The 14,051-nt window shown below is 39.0% G+C and overlaps 1 pseudogene; it reads right to left on the bottom strand.

Annotated features, from left to right (window-relative positions):
• Positions 1-7,297: 7,297 nt before the first annotated feature.
• Positions 7,298-8,098, bottom strand: LOC117714363 (large ribosomal subunit protein eL8 pseudogene; annotated as a pseudogene).
• Positions 8,099-14,051: the final 5,953 nt, after the last annotated feature.

The raw sequence follows: 14,051 nt of genomic DNA, 5'->3' as shown, positions 1-14,051 counted from the left end.
TTGGAGAAATCAAGAATATATAATCATAACACCTTACTATAAGAATCAGACTTCTCAAATAACTGAAGTAAAGTTTATCAACAAGTTTTGTCAATCTAAGTAAACAATGTCTTTTAGACACAACAGGTCTGATGCACATAGGAATTCACAAAGACTGTGGTAGCATGCACTGGAGCTGCTTAGGTTGAAGCTAGAAGAGTCTCAAGAATGGAGTCTCACTGGGTATATTAACCACACATAAAGATAGGCTGCATGCCCATCAATAGCTGTCCAACACAAAATGAACTCAATAGTGTTTTTATAAACATTGTGTCTCATACTCCATTGTTGGACTTTTTTTGGTTTGGGTTTTGATATTACTGGCTTTTTGCTTGTATTTTATGGTTTCCAGTTTTGTGGTTTTATGGATTTTATGTATGTGACTTGCATGTTTTAATTGTGGTTTATTTGTTTTTTTCCTGTTGCTTGAGAGAGAGAGAGAGAGAGAGAGAGAGAGAGAGAGAGAGAGAGAGAGAGAGTCAGAGATACAGAGAGAAAGAGGAGGACACAATGTTGTATGGGAAAACCTAGGAGTAATTGGTTGAGGGTAAACTGATCAGAATATATTGTATAAATATTTTTCAATAAAAATATAAAATTGTCAAAACTATTACTTTAGCATTTATCAAATTTACTGGCTCATCAATGGTTTTCCTAGCTTTTCCTTTTTTTTCTTATTTTGTAAGTTTATTCATATGTTGCCATTGCTGTTACTATTTTTGGTGCTGGAAAACCATTGTGTGTATTCATAGCACATAGGGATACACAAGGAAATGGGGATACACAAGGACATTTCAGAAAAGTATATTATATATTGAGTATATTTCACTCTGGTTTTATTTTAGTTCTTTTTTAGTAGAAATAAATTTTGTTTTTAAACATTAAAATTTATAAATAATGATTCATATAAGAAATGAAGTAGTTTTCCTAAAGTATCACTGTTAGTCTGACCCATTTCATTTCAAACTCTGAGTCATTTCAGTTGTTAGGTCTACTTTTTAATGAAAAGAAAAACATATAACAAATAGAAAATGGGACATATCATCTTAGTACATATAACCTTATGTAATATTTACTGGTAATTAACTGTCTACTTTAATAAACTTATTTAAGGGAAGTTATTATTTAATATCATTTAAGATTTACTTCTAAAAATGCAAGATAGCAAAATGCAAATGAAAACATCTTGATTTTTCTTTACTACTTTGTGCTAAGTAAAATAGTGTTAATTTTCTATCAAAAACCCCATTTTGCAAACAGGCATAGATTTGTGTGTGTGTGTGTGTGTGTGTGTGTGTGTGTGTGTGTGTGTGTGTGCATGTAGTGAATAATGGTTTTCTGGGGTTGTTTTGAAAAAATAAGGAGCATGTGGCCCTGAGAAGTTCATTTTCAAATGAGAAAGCTCAGATTATAAGTTTAAAATTTTCTCCTCCGAGTCCAAACTCTGCTTTTGATTTCTACCATAGAACTTTTCGAGAGAGTGACTCAGAGTAAATGTTTGTCGGTTTCATAAAAGCCATTAGCAAAACTCTATCATCAGATTCTATAATGACAGAAGGAAGGAAGAAAGGAAGGGAGGGAGGGAGGGAGGGAGGGAGGGAGGGAGGGAGGGAGGAAGGGAGGGAGGGAGGGATGGTGATGTGGGATGGAGGACATTTATCTCATGAAGCCTTCAGTGAGAATCTCAGGCAAGGATCCTGTTTTGGAGTGATTCTGTACAGACTTCTAATATGCTTTACACATTAAGGACAAACTGTATTTGAATTCGTGTGAATTGGTTTATATGCCACTGGTACTTTGTTCTTGCTCTTGTTTTGCCCTGCTTTGGTATTGAGACAGGATCTTATGCAGTCTGCTCTGGCTTTGAACCTTCTAGAAGATCCAGCCTCCACTTCCCAAGGCCTGGTATTATGGGCATGTGTCACCAAGGCCAGATGTTTTGTGATAATTGCGATCAATAATAGTTACTTATATAATTTGCGATGGTGTTGATGCATAGAGATGACTCTTGTGTGTTGTAGAGATCTATAGGATAACGAGTCTTCATAAAAGTGCCATTTAAATTGCTTATTTGTTTAAGAAACCTACAGATTCAACTCAGATTTTTAGTGAATTGAAGGGCTAGCCCCGTATTTCTCTCATGTTGCATTTCACTCATCTGAGGAACGAGTACCCTTCATACAATTCTCTTGAAGAATGAAAGTTTTGTAACTTCTGTGGAGAATGATTGAAATAAATGCTACCTCTCTAAGCTGAAGAAGAATTAACGTTATTTCGAATGGTTTGGACACTGTGGAATCTTTCTTAGCAACCTGCTTATTGTATTTGTATTTGTTTGCTACTTTTTATCCACATCTCTTTTCCTGCTCGCATTCTCTTCCTTCTTTGTACCCTCTGTCCTGTTCTTTCTCTTAAATTCACTAATCGTGACTCCCTTTACCCTGCTAATTAGCTTATCAGCTTTAACATTGTTGTTTTTGTTGGTTGTAATTAAGAATACATGTTACATTAGTTACAGTTTTACTTCAAGGTAACTGTTTCACCTAATATATAAGGACCTTATACCGTGAATCATACAGTGAAAAAAATCATACAGTGAAGCCTGTGTGTTGCACGTCACACATACACTGTAATTATTTTTGTTGCAAGCAGTCAGCTATAATTTAAATTATTTTAAAGATAAAAAATCTCTTAGAACTGATTTCCTTTTCTTTTCTACCTTTTAAGGAATACCCTATATCACAAGGATGTTTGCTCACAGGCTTCTTGAAACACAGTAACTTCCCAGAGCCTGCATCCTTCATACATGTATGTATTTTCTTCCTGCTTTCCTCTCTGACATTTAATGATAAATATGATTTCATTGTACACAAAAAATGTCCAGAATAATAACACCATATCTCAAATTTGAACCTTCTTACAGACTGTAGGACAAAATAGCCATGGTTCCGATAATTAAAATCCAGATTTTTGGGGAGCTAGTATTTACAGGCTAGATATGATTCCTTCTGTATCACTTGGATTTTCTGTCACTTACATCATTATTAGATATGTCTAACCTTTTCTAACCATTCTTATACATTGAAAGTATAGTTAAATGGTTGGAAAATAAGTGTCATGATTCTGTTTTCTAATTTTTTTTGGTATTTTTATTTTTTGTTTGTTTTATTTTTCCCTTGCCTTGTGTGAATTCCACCCCTCTCCTGGCATGTAATCTATCGTGTGGCCTCAGGTCAAGGCTGAAGGAAAATGGTATGTACAGTTGGAAGAACTCTTTCTGGGTGGTTCTCTTCTTCTCTATTCTTCCCTGGAAACCTGAACTGCCTTTTCCTCCTCCGTTTTCTAGTCTGCCCCCTCCCTGCAGAAGTCCACGTGAGTCACCTGGATTCCCCTGCTGCACTGTTTCCTGGAAGCTCTCACGAGATGGTAAACCAAGGCAGTATTCTCCAGACTTACTTTATTTTGTTGCCTTCGCTGGAATCACTGACCAACGTGGCAATATACTCAGTGTGTGAGAATCTACTCCCTCAGTTCTTTATTTTGCTCTGCCTGATATGTCTGGCACACGGACATGTTCTGAGATACTTGCAGTTAGATGGTGGAGTTGTTTGGGGAGTTGTACAACCATTGTTGCAGAGAGCATGACTATCTTGGGGTGGGGTCATTAAAAGCCTGCCTTTGAGTATTGTAGCCCTACCCTGCTCCTACGTCAGCTCTCTAAATCTTGTATGCTAAAACAATGTGACAAAATATCTCTTATGCCATGGATGTGGCTAATCCAGCCAGTATATCTCCCCCCACACCATGATTTGCTATATATCCTTTATCAATAAGCCAACATAAAATCCCCCTTTTCTTTAATTTACTTCTGTCAGTTATTTTGCATAGTGAAAGAATAGGTAACAAAATCATTTTTTACTTCTAATTTCAGTATTTAATGTAGGAAGATAAACTCAATCTGTGATTCCCCCTTGTATGGAAATAGTGGTCTTTTCTTTCATCCCAGTATGTGAGAACTAATTATGTATACTACTGACAGACCACATCCCAGGGGCACACTGAGAAAAGGAATACACATATACCTTACTAGGTGTTGTAGAAATGCTTTATTTGCTACATAGTATAAATTCAATAACTTCATGTGTCTATAGAGACTTCTTTAGGAGTTAAATTCACACTCTAGGTTGGCCTATCAGGAGGATAAGAGCATGAAGAGCAGTGTATGAGAAGAAAGTATTTTTGTTAAATGTTTTCATGCTGTTGCTTTAAAAAGAAACAAAGAACTTGACCCTGGCATTCAGGAAACAGAAAAGAGGGCTGCTTGGAGAGCAAAGCCAATGATCTGGGAACAGGACAGATGCTCTCTTTGTTTAAGCTGCCACTGGCCTTGCCAAAGCATGAGACCCTCTCACAAATCATGCAAAGTTCATGGTCTTCATGATACAGCCAGTGATTCATGCAGGCAGAGAGGTAGAGAGAAAACTGAGAGAGAGAGAATGCACTTGTGCATGGGTGTGTGCCTAAAGACACAGATTCACACACAGCTGCGAGGCTTGGCCAGGATTTTGTAGCTGCTAAGTCATGTGAAAAGAGAACATAGCTGATATCACACACCACTGAGCCTTGTGGCCTAAGGGAAGTGGACAGTTGCAATTTCCCAGAAGCATTAGGGAAATGTATCACCTATGACAAACAGCTGCTTTGCCCCTGAGACATCTCAAAATCCCACTCATAGGATGTGACTTTCTCCAACCATACCAGAACGTGCCAGAGCTTATTGATCCCCCACTTTAATTACTATAACTCCCCCATCCTCCCATGCATTCAACACAGCTGATTGCTTGCTTTCTCAGTCCCTTCATTGCTTTCTCTTTCTTCCCTTTGCTTTCTTTTTCCCAGTTCTCACCCCTGGTATTTCCTGTTGAGAAGTGTTATCTGCTCAATCAAATCAACTGCTCCATGAAGATAAGGATTCTCTGTGACACATATTGGGAGCCACCACATTTTGACTCTCCCTGATTCTGTGCATCCCCCTTCAATGTCAGGTGCTTCCCTATGTCCCAGAGGACCATCTTCTTTCCTGTATTCTATTTGTGTGTATGGAGGTGATCCTTGCTTGATACCATCATCATCATCATCATCACATAGTTAGGATGCTAGGGTAAAAGCAAAGAAAGTTATGGAGAGCCACAAATAAACATTCTTCTGACTTTCTGCTCTTGTCAGGATCTAAATCAGACAGCAATGATGGGAAAATTCAACTCAAGCTTACTCTTTCAATTCGTTTCTGCTACATGTGCTTTTGAGCCAGATATGGGTTTTATGGGCATAGGTATCAGAGAATCCTTATTAGCTGAGCTTGAGACCATTTCCCTGTCTGCTTCTTGCAGTTACAGTTAAAACAATCCTTGGAAAAGGAGGCAGAATAAAGCACGTGACTTTATGTTTTTATCTAGGTCTGCATAATAAGTAAAAGACATAATTTAGAACTAGGAATTTCATTGGATGAAGATAAGATTGATGATCAATGGACAAGCACACTGGGAAGAAAGCTGCCATGTTTTCAAAACTGGAAAGATAAAGAAAGTCTCACAATTCTACATACACCCACATGCACACACCCACACACACCTATACACACACAGACACACACACACACACAGAGAGAGAGAGAGAGAGAGAGAGAGAGAGAGAGAGAGAGAGAGAGAGAGAGAGAGAGGTTTATGTTTCATGCAGAGAGAATTTGAGTTAGGGTTAAATCGGATGAAAAAATTCTGTCAAGCAACAGCATAATGCAGCATCTGTAGCTAACAATATTATACTGCTAACTAATTTTTAATTAAAGTTTATATTTATAGTAAGTCACTGCACACACACAAGGCACCAAAACTTTGAGCATCATAGACATTTCTATTTAACTGATTGTTGGTGTGAACATGCACAAGTCCAAACACATTAAATTTTACACATTGAATATATGCAGGGCTTTTTACCTTAATAAGCTGATTTTTATGAAGATGTAAATATACATATAGAAGAATATGAAAGTGGTTTTATCTACAAAGAAGTCAGTATATATTTAGAGAAACAATGATATTTTGCATAGTAATAATGAAAAATCTATTGTCTAAAAGCATTAACATATATCACTTTCTTGTAATTTACCTTATTTTATTTGTGAATGAATGAATGTATGCGTGTTTATATATGCATGTGTGTGTATACTTGTGTATATGTTTTATGTGTGTATACATGTGTATATGTGTTTTATTTGTGTGTTTCATGTGTGTGTGTGTTTGTATGTATGCATGTGTGTGCATATATGCACAGAGGTGTATGTGTTAGGTGCTTGTCGAGTCCAAAAGAAGATGTTGCCTCCCTGGAACTGGAATTGCCAGTATTTATGGATATAGGAATTAAATTTCTTTCCTCTGAAAAGAGCAGCCAGTGCTCTTCACAGACAAACCGTCTTTCCATGTCCTGTAAGCTTTGACTCCCCTTGTTATGTAAAATCTAATGGGGGCCATCTTTACTCCAACATTTCTTTTCCTGGTTGGAGTTTGGGAAAGTATCTTCTGTGTATGGCTGGTTGTATAGTGACTACATTAATAACATGTAAAATTTAGTAACATGTAAAGAATGCATACAATGTGAAAAGAAGGTAAAGTAACTTTGGAATGTTCTCTTGATTTCTTACAAAACTGTTTTTGAGATTAGCCTCAGCTGCTCTTCTCAGCTATAATGTAACAACATTTTTTGTTTAAGCTTTTAGCAATCTCTCTGCCAGTACTAACTTCTCAACTCCTTACCCTATCTGTGGTTCAGCAGTGGTAGTATATGTAACTAGATTTCTGTTCTTCAGAAGTTTGTAAGAGTCATTGGTGGTCATCCACGCATCACCTTCAACATGAGAGAGCACGTGACAGATGACGTCACTCTATCGTCATACACAATTGAAGTCACCAATGTTCATACACACCTATGAAAGAAAACAGCTGCAAAGAACACAGCCTCAAGAATCACCGTGTTTTGTCCTGAAGGCAAGAGGCCCACAATTTTCCTTTTCTAAAACCATTAAGTCATGAGCTTATTTCACTTATTGAAGAAAAATAAATCACACCAAAAGTACTGGTATGAATTCATGTAACTTGCAAAATTCTTGAAATTATGTCATCTCTAGTTTAAGTTACTTCTTTCTCTTTTACTTTTTTAAAATTTTGTAACTATATTTATGTACAGAAAACCCAAGTGTACATTTTTAACCCAGTTTAGTGGCGAGTTCTTTAGCCTTTGCCTTTTCCAGCTTGGCAATGCGAGCCACAGACTTAGGACCCAGGACATTGCCTCCCCAGTGGCGGCGGATCTCGTCATATCTGTCATTATAATTGGTCCTAATCGCTTCCACCAGTTTAGCTAGAGCACCCTTGTCTTCCGAGTTAACCTGTGTGAAAGCAACAGTGGTGCATGTCTTCCTGTGGACCAGGCGCCCCAGCCTGGCCTTTCCCTTGATGATGCAGTAAGGCACCCCCATCTTTCGACACAGGGCAGGCAGGAAAACCACCAGCTCAATGGGGTCTACATCATGGGCAATCACCACCAGCTGAGCCTTCTTGTTCTCCACCAAGGTGGTGACTGTATTGACTCCTGCTCGGAGAACGGGTGGTCTCCTAGTTGGGACGTCCCCTTTGCCAGCCGCTTTCTTCTCAGCACGGGCCAGTAGCCTTTGCTTCTTCTCTTGCTTTGTCTCTGGCCTGTACTTGTGAGCAAGCTTAAGCAGCTGAGTAGCTGTTTGCCTGTCCAGGGCCTGGGTGTACTGGTTAATGGCAGGAGGTACTTGGAGCCACTTATAGAGGATGGCTCTTTGCCGCTCCAGCCTGATGTATCGTGGCCACTGAACGAAGCATGTTAGATCTCTTTTGGGCTGGATGTCCTGCCCAATGCCGAAGTTCTTGGGCATTTCTCGAACAAAGGATTGACCACCTTTTTTGGCCTCCTGTTTCTTGACGACAGTGGTGGCCGGGGCCACCTTCTTCCCCTTGACCTTCTTTCCTTTGGACATCTTGCTTGGCTGGAGGTTTTCTCTTTTACAATGAAAGCTAGTACGATGTCTTCATTGGAGATAAGTCTTTAGATACCTTTTATTCTCTTCAAAGAAAAAAAACTTAGTAAAGTCATTTTTCTACTAAAACCTGACTTGATCATTTTAAAAGTAAATTATTAGATATATGAGTTTTTATAAGTGTCCATGAAGGAAATATATTAAGTTGGCCTAATATTGTTTCAGTAAAATCTTGTTTTCATAATCCATTCCTATATTTTCATGTGTATTCTCAACTTAATTTTTTACAAGCATGACATCCACAAATGGGACTACTAACCAAGGTCAAAACAGACTTCTAGGATAACCTTAAATCTAGTTTCTTTTCCTTTAAACTACTTATTTATTTACTGTGGGAAGGGGCCTAGCACAGTGTTCCTGCAATGATCAGAGAACAACACAAAATGGCCGATTCACTCGTTTCTGTACCTGTGCTCTGGGAATTAGATTACCTCATTAGCTTTGCAGCAACAAGTGGTCTTACCCACTGCTCACTCTCACTGTCTTTTCTTGCTTGTCTTAAAAAAAAACTGGAAACAATCTAGATATCTATCAACTGCAGAATAAATAAAGAGACATGCTACAGCCACACAATGAAATATCATTCAGCTAATGAAAACCAAGACATCATGGATTTGGCAGGCATATAAATGAAATTTGAGAATATCATCCTGAGTGAAGCAACCCAGGCCCAAAAGGACATGCATGGTATGGATTCTCTCATAAGTGGATATTATCCATATAACACAGGTACCATGTTACACTCCACAGACCCAAAGAACCTAAACAGGAAGGAAGGCCCAAGTGAGGAAGCTTGAATCTCACTTAGAAGAATGAATAAAATAGTCATAAGAGGTAGATGGAGGGAGGAAAGTGGGAGGGAAGGGGCATGAAGAAGGGAATGGGAGATTCAGGATTAGGTGGGGAGAAAGACAAGAGGGATGGCTAGATGGCCATTAAAATGAATTGAAATCTGCAACTGATGGGGGTGGACAGGTGGGGGCATCTTCAGGATAGGACAAAGATCTGGGATAAGGAAGGTGCCCAAGAATCAATGGGGATAACCTTAGCTATGACTCACTACTTTGAAGATATGGAACCTGAAAAGGCCACCTTCTATATCCAGACAGGAACTCCAGTGGAGCAATAGAGACACCAACCCACAAACAAAACTTTCAACCCAAAATTTATTCTATCTACAAGAAATTCAGGAATGGGGGAGAAAGGGAATGGTCAACCAACAACTATCCCAACTTGAGACCTATCCCATGGGCAAACACCAATTCTTGACAGTATTAATGACACTGCTTGAAGACAGGAGCATGTTGAACTCTGAGAGGCTCCACACAGCAGCTGACTCAGACAGACACAGACACCCACAGCCAAACAGTAGATGGAGCTTAGGGACTCTTATGGAAGAATAGGAGGAAGGATCATGGGACCCAAAGAGATAGGAATTCCACAGGAATAACAACAAAGTCAACCTGGAATCTTGGGGTTCTCAGAGTCTGAACCACAAACCAAACAACAAACATGGGCTACACCTAGACCTCCCTGCTCATATGCACCAGATGTGCAGTTTTACCTTCATGGGGTCCTGAACAACTGGAGCAGGGGCTATCCCAAAAGATGTTGCCTGCCATATCACCCAAATATTATCTTAAAGAATGCTATGAAAGATGTTCTCACTGCATTGTAAAAGCTCATATTCTTTGCCAGAGGGCAGAAACGGTTAGAAATCATGATAAATTCAATGATGAGGGTGTCAGAAAACAAGAGCCTAGCATGGCTGTCCTTTGAGAGGCTCTACCAGAAGCTGACTGAGACAGATACAGATACTGATAGGCAACAATTGGACTGAGGTCAGGGATCCCGATGGAAGAGTTAAGGGAAGGATTAAAGGAGCTGAAGGGGATGGCAACCCTATAGGAAGACCAATAGTATCAACTAATCCAGACCCCTTGGAGACTAAGCCACCAAGAAAAAGGCAAACAGACGCTCATGCGTGGCTCCTGCCACATATGTAGCACAGGACTTGTCTCCACTAGAAAACAAGGATGTGAGAAGGATGTATCTAATCCTGTAGAGACTTGATGCCACAAAAAAATAAGATTCAGGGTGGGTATGAAGTGGGGTTGCGTGGGTGGGTGATAGGGTCTGTGGGGGAGTACCCTCTCCCAGGGCAAAGGGAAGTTGGGTTGGAGCAAAGAACTCTTAGAAGGGGGACTGGGAAGTTGGGCAACACTTGAAATGTAAATAAATAAAAACAATGAGAAATTTTTTGTTCTTACCGATAAAATATTTTACAATGCTATTTTACTCATAACTTCATAATTTTGAAATTTTAATTCTCTTATTTTTATGAATAAAATAATCACAATAATGCATAAGTATTTATAAATTCTTAAGTGTAGGTCCTAAAAGGCACTAAAACATTAACTTAGGTTATTATCATGTAAATACCCACTTGCAAGAATCAACTAACAAAACTCACACTCTTGTCTCAGAAGTCCTATTTATATAGGGAAGTTATGAAGTTATTAATAATCATTGTCTTCTTTTTTCCTCCTTCTCCTCCTCCTTCTCCTCCTTCTTCTTTTTCTTCTTCTAGTCTGTAGGTGAGGCCCATTTACACATCTTGACTCAGCTTTGACTTTCCTTGTTATATAAAATGTAATGTGAGCCACTTTTACCCCAACAGTGCTTTTCCTGGTTGAAAGTTTGGGAAAGTATCTTCTATGTATGGCAGATTGTGTCATGATTAGGCAACTTTTAGTAACATGCTAAGAATTTACCCTGGAGAAACTGTTATAATAATAAAGGATAAAGGGGGTAAAGCCAGTGTAGGAGATAAATGGACAGGCTTTAGTAGTTCTCTACAATCAACATGAAGAATACACATATACACACAAAGACTAGGACAAGGTGACCATTAAAAGGTAATTTTGGCTGCAGAAACAGCTCACTCAAGTGCTTGCCATGAAAGGATGAATTCCTTAGTTCAATCCCCAGAACCGACACAAACACCTGCAAAATAGCACTCTGAAGAGGCAGAGGAAGACAGATCTTGGGAAGTACCTGACAAGCCAGTCTAGGCATATCAGAAAACCCCAGGTTCAGTTTGAAACCGTAGATGTGTTCCGAGCCCCTCTGGGTCCCCTTCGCCTGCGAAAAAGACACGTGAGGCAGTGTTTGGGTGGTTACCACAGCGAGGCTTTATTCTTGTATAAGCAGAAGCGGAAAGACAGAAAGCCCGGAAAAGGCACTGCTTATATACACCCTAGAGTGACATGTTCACTTCTGATTGGCTGTTCACTCATTACCCATAATACGCCCCGGGATGGGCAGTGACTTTGGCGCACTTTTTGCCTTTTGCACCTGCGTAGTTAGTTGTTTACTAGTGGGAGGACAGGATGCCCGCGCCATCTTGTAATGGCGAATGTTGTCACGCTCACGCGGCTCCTAACATAGATGGGCAGTGGTTGAAGAAGACACTTACGTCAATCTCTGGCATGCACATGTATGTGAACATGCACATATATGAACACTACTTCCTTTCCCCCCAAACACAAAGGAGGAAATCTTTGTAAAACTTACAAAGATTTCACATATACATAAAGAAAATAAATGCAAGGAAAATACAATATAGATCAGAACCTAAAACTACAAGGTGAAATTGAGAATTGTAGTTCATTTCTCTCTCTAGAAAACAAAAGAAAACAAAATTTGACAGACATTTTGAGGAAAACATAAGAAGAAGTGGATTGGATCAAACTGTCAATGAAACAGCGAGTATTAACCAAAGCAGAATAAGCTTAAAAATGTTTTTTTTTATTAAAAGTAGAATTTAGTCTTTATTTATATTTATGAGTGTCTGTCTACATATGCCACAATTGTGCAGGTGCCCACAGAGACCAGAAGAAAAAACATCAAATATTCTGCAGTTGGTTTTGAAGGTGTTTTTCAACTGCCTACTGTGGGTATTAAAACTGAACTTGTGTCCTCTGGAAGAACACGATGCACTTCTAACTACTCAATCCTAACCCTCTACCCAGAGTTCTGCAGTGAAATTGCAGTATCAAGGCAAGCTATGGGGAGACTATCACAGGCAGCTCAATGGTGTGCCTTACTATGTCACCACATACGACACAGAGAAAACTAAATGTGTAAGAAATGGAATTCTATGCTCACATAGTATACAGGGTCACCAGATAATTTTAGTATATAATGTGTCTCAAAATGCTAATCTAATCAAATGCCTAGATCATTTTACTTCAATAGGAAATATCCACCCTGTCTTACAAAAGTGAATAGTAGTATGATGTCCAAATATTTACAGATATGAATGTAATATGAAGGTAATAAACCAATGGTTCTTAGTTCTCATTCACAATCACTGAAGTTTTCATATACATGTATTTTATTTAAAATCAAAAAGCCATTAAATACACTTTGCTACTTATATATAGCATGCATTATACTTTATAGGATTGTAAGTGGATTTTAAGTAAACTTTTATATTTCTTTTTAAGACTTTATTTTTACGTGGATTAATGCCTTTATCTGCATGTATGTCTAATAACCACATGCATGCCATAAAAGGGCATCACATCTTCTGGAAGTGGTGTTACAGATGGTTGTGAGTCATCCTGTGGATTCTGGAATTGAACCAGGATCCTCTGCAAGAACAACACGTCTTCCAAAGTGCTGGGTCATCTCTGCAATCCCCTTTACTGTTGGTGTTGATGATAATTTTTTGGGGGGGATTGTTTCAGTTTTTGTTTGGTTTTGTTTTGCTTTGCTTTTGTTTTTATTTCGAGACAGTTTCTCTGTGTACTTATAGCCCTGAACTCACTTTGTAGACCACAAAAATCTGTCTGCCTCTGTTTCCCGAGTTCTGGGATTAAATGCTTATGCCACTATGCCCAGCTCACAACCCCAACTTTAATAATTATTTAAAAGTATGTTGTGAAACTCTGCTTCTTCTGTAAAATGAAATGAATAGCAATCCCTGTTCTAATCTGATGACTTCAGAAGTAAATGAGCTAACACGTATAAACCATTCCAAAACCATCTTCCACAGTGTTACTTCTTATAAAACATTAAGTATTATTAGGACATTAAAAGTGGGTCTGAAGAGATGGCTCAGGACATGAATGCCTGCTGTAGAAACATGAAGACCTGAGCTGAAACCCCAACATCCATGTAATAAGCTGAGTGTGGCCATTTCTGGGCCTGTTAGCCTAGTTTTGTGGAGGATGGAGACTGGAGAATCAATGGGGTTTGCTGGCTATATGTATGTCTTCAACCTTGATAAGCAAGCATGTCATCTGAGAGGAGCAAGGCAGAAGGCATAAAAGAAAACACTCAGCATTCTCCTCTGCCTTGTTTGTAGTCATAACACACACACACACACACACACACACGCACGCACACACACGCACGCACACACGCACGCATGCACACATACACGTGAGACACACAGAGAGAAAGAGAGAGGGAGAGGGGGAGAAATAGATGTGTCTCTATTTTCAAGGATACTGCTGAAAAACAAAAATAAAATAATTAAATAGATTTCCTATTCTTTTTTGCTTTTTGGCTTGCTTCCTTAATTCACTCAGACACTTGATTTCTTTTGCAAGTGTGTGTGTGTGTGTGTGTGTGTGTGTGTGTGTGTCTGAGTGTTTGTGTACCTGTGTTTGTAAGCACACATACCAAAGGACAGTGGTCGTTGAGCTGGTTCTTCCTCCCTACATTGTGGGCCCAGGATTCCTCTAGGATTGTCAGGTTTGCTGACAAACACTTTCACTGCTGAGCTACCCCACTAGCTCACTTTAATGTATACGAGAAATATAATTAGAATGGCTGAATACTGGTTGCTTATATAGCACAGGGTTGTGTTATGCACAGCACT

This window comes from Arvicanthis niloticus, chromosome 8, assembly GCF_011762505.2.
Source record: "Arvicanthis niloticus isolate mArvNil1 chromosome 8, mArvNil1.pat.X, whole genome shotgun sequence".
Taxonomy (NCBI): domain Eukaryota; kingdom Metazoa; phylum Chordata; class Mammalia; order Rodentia; family Muridae; genus Arvicanthis; species Arvicanthis niloticus.
Note: the sequence above shows the minus strand (reverse complement) of the source record. Positions and strands in the feature narration are given on the sequence as shown.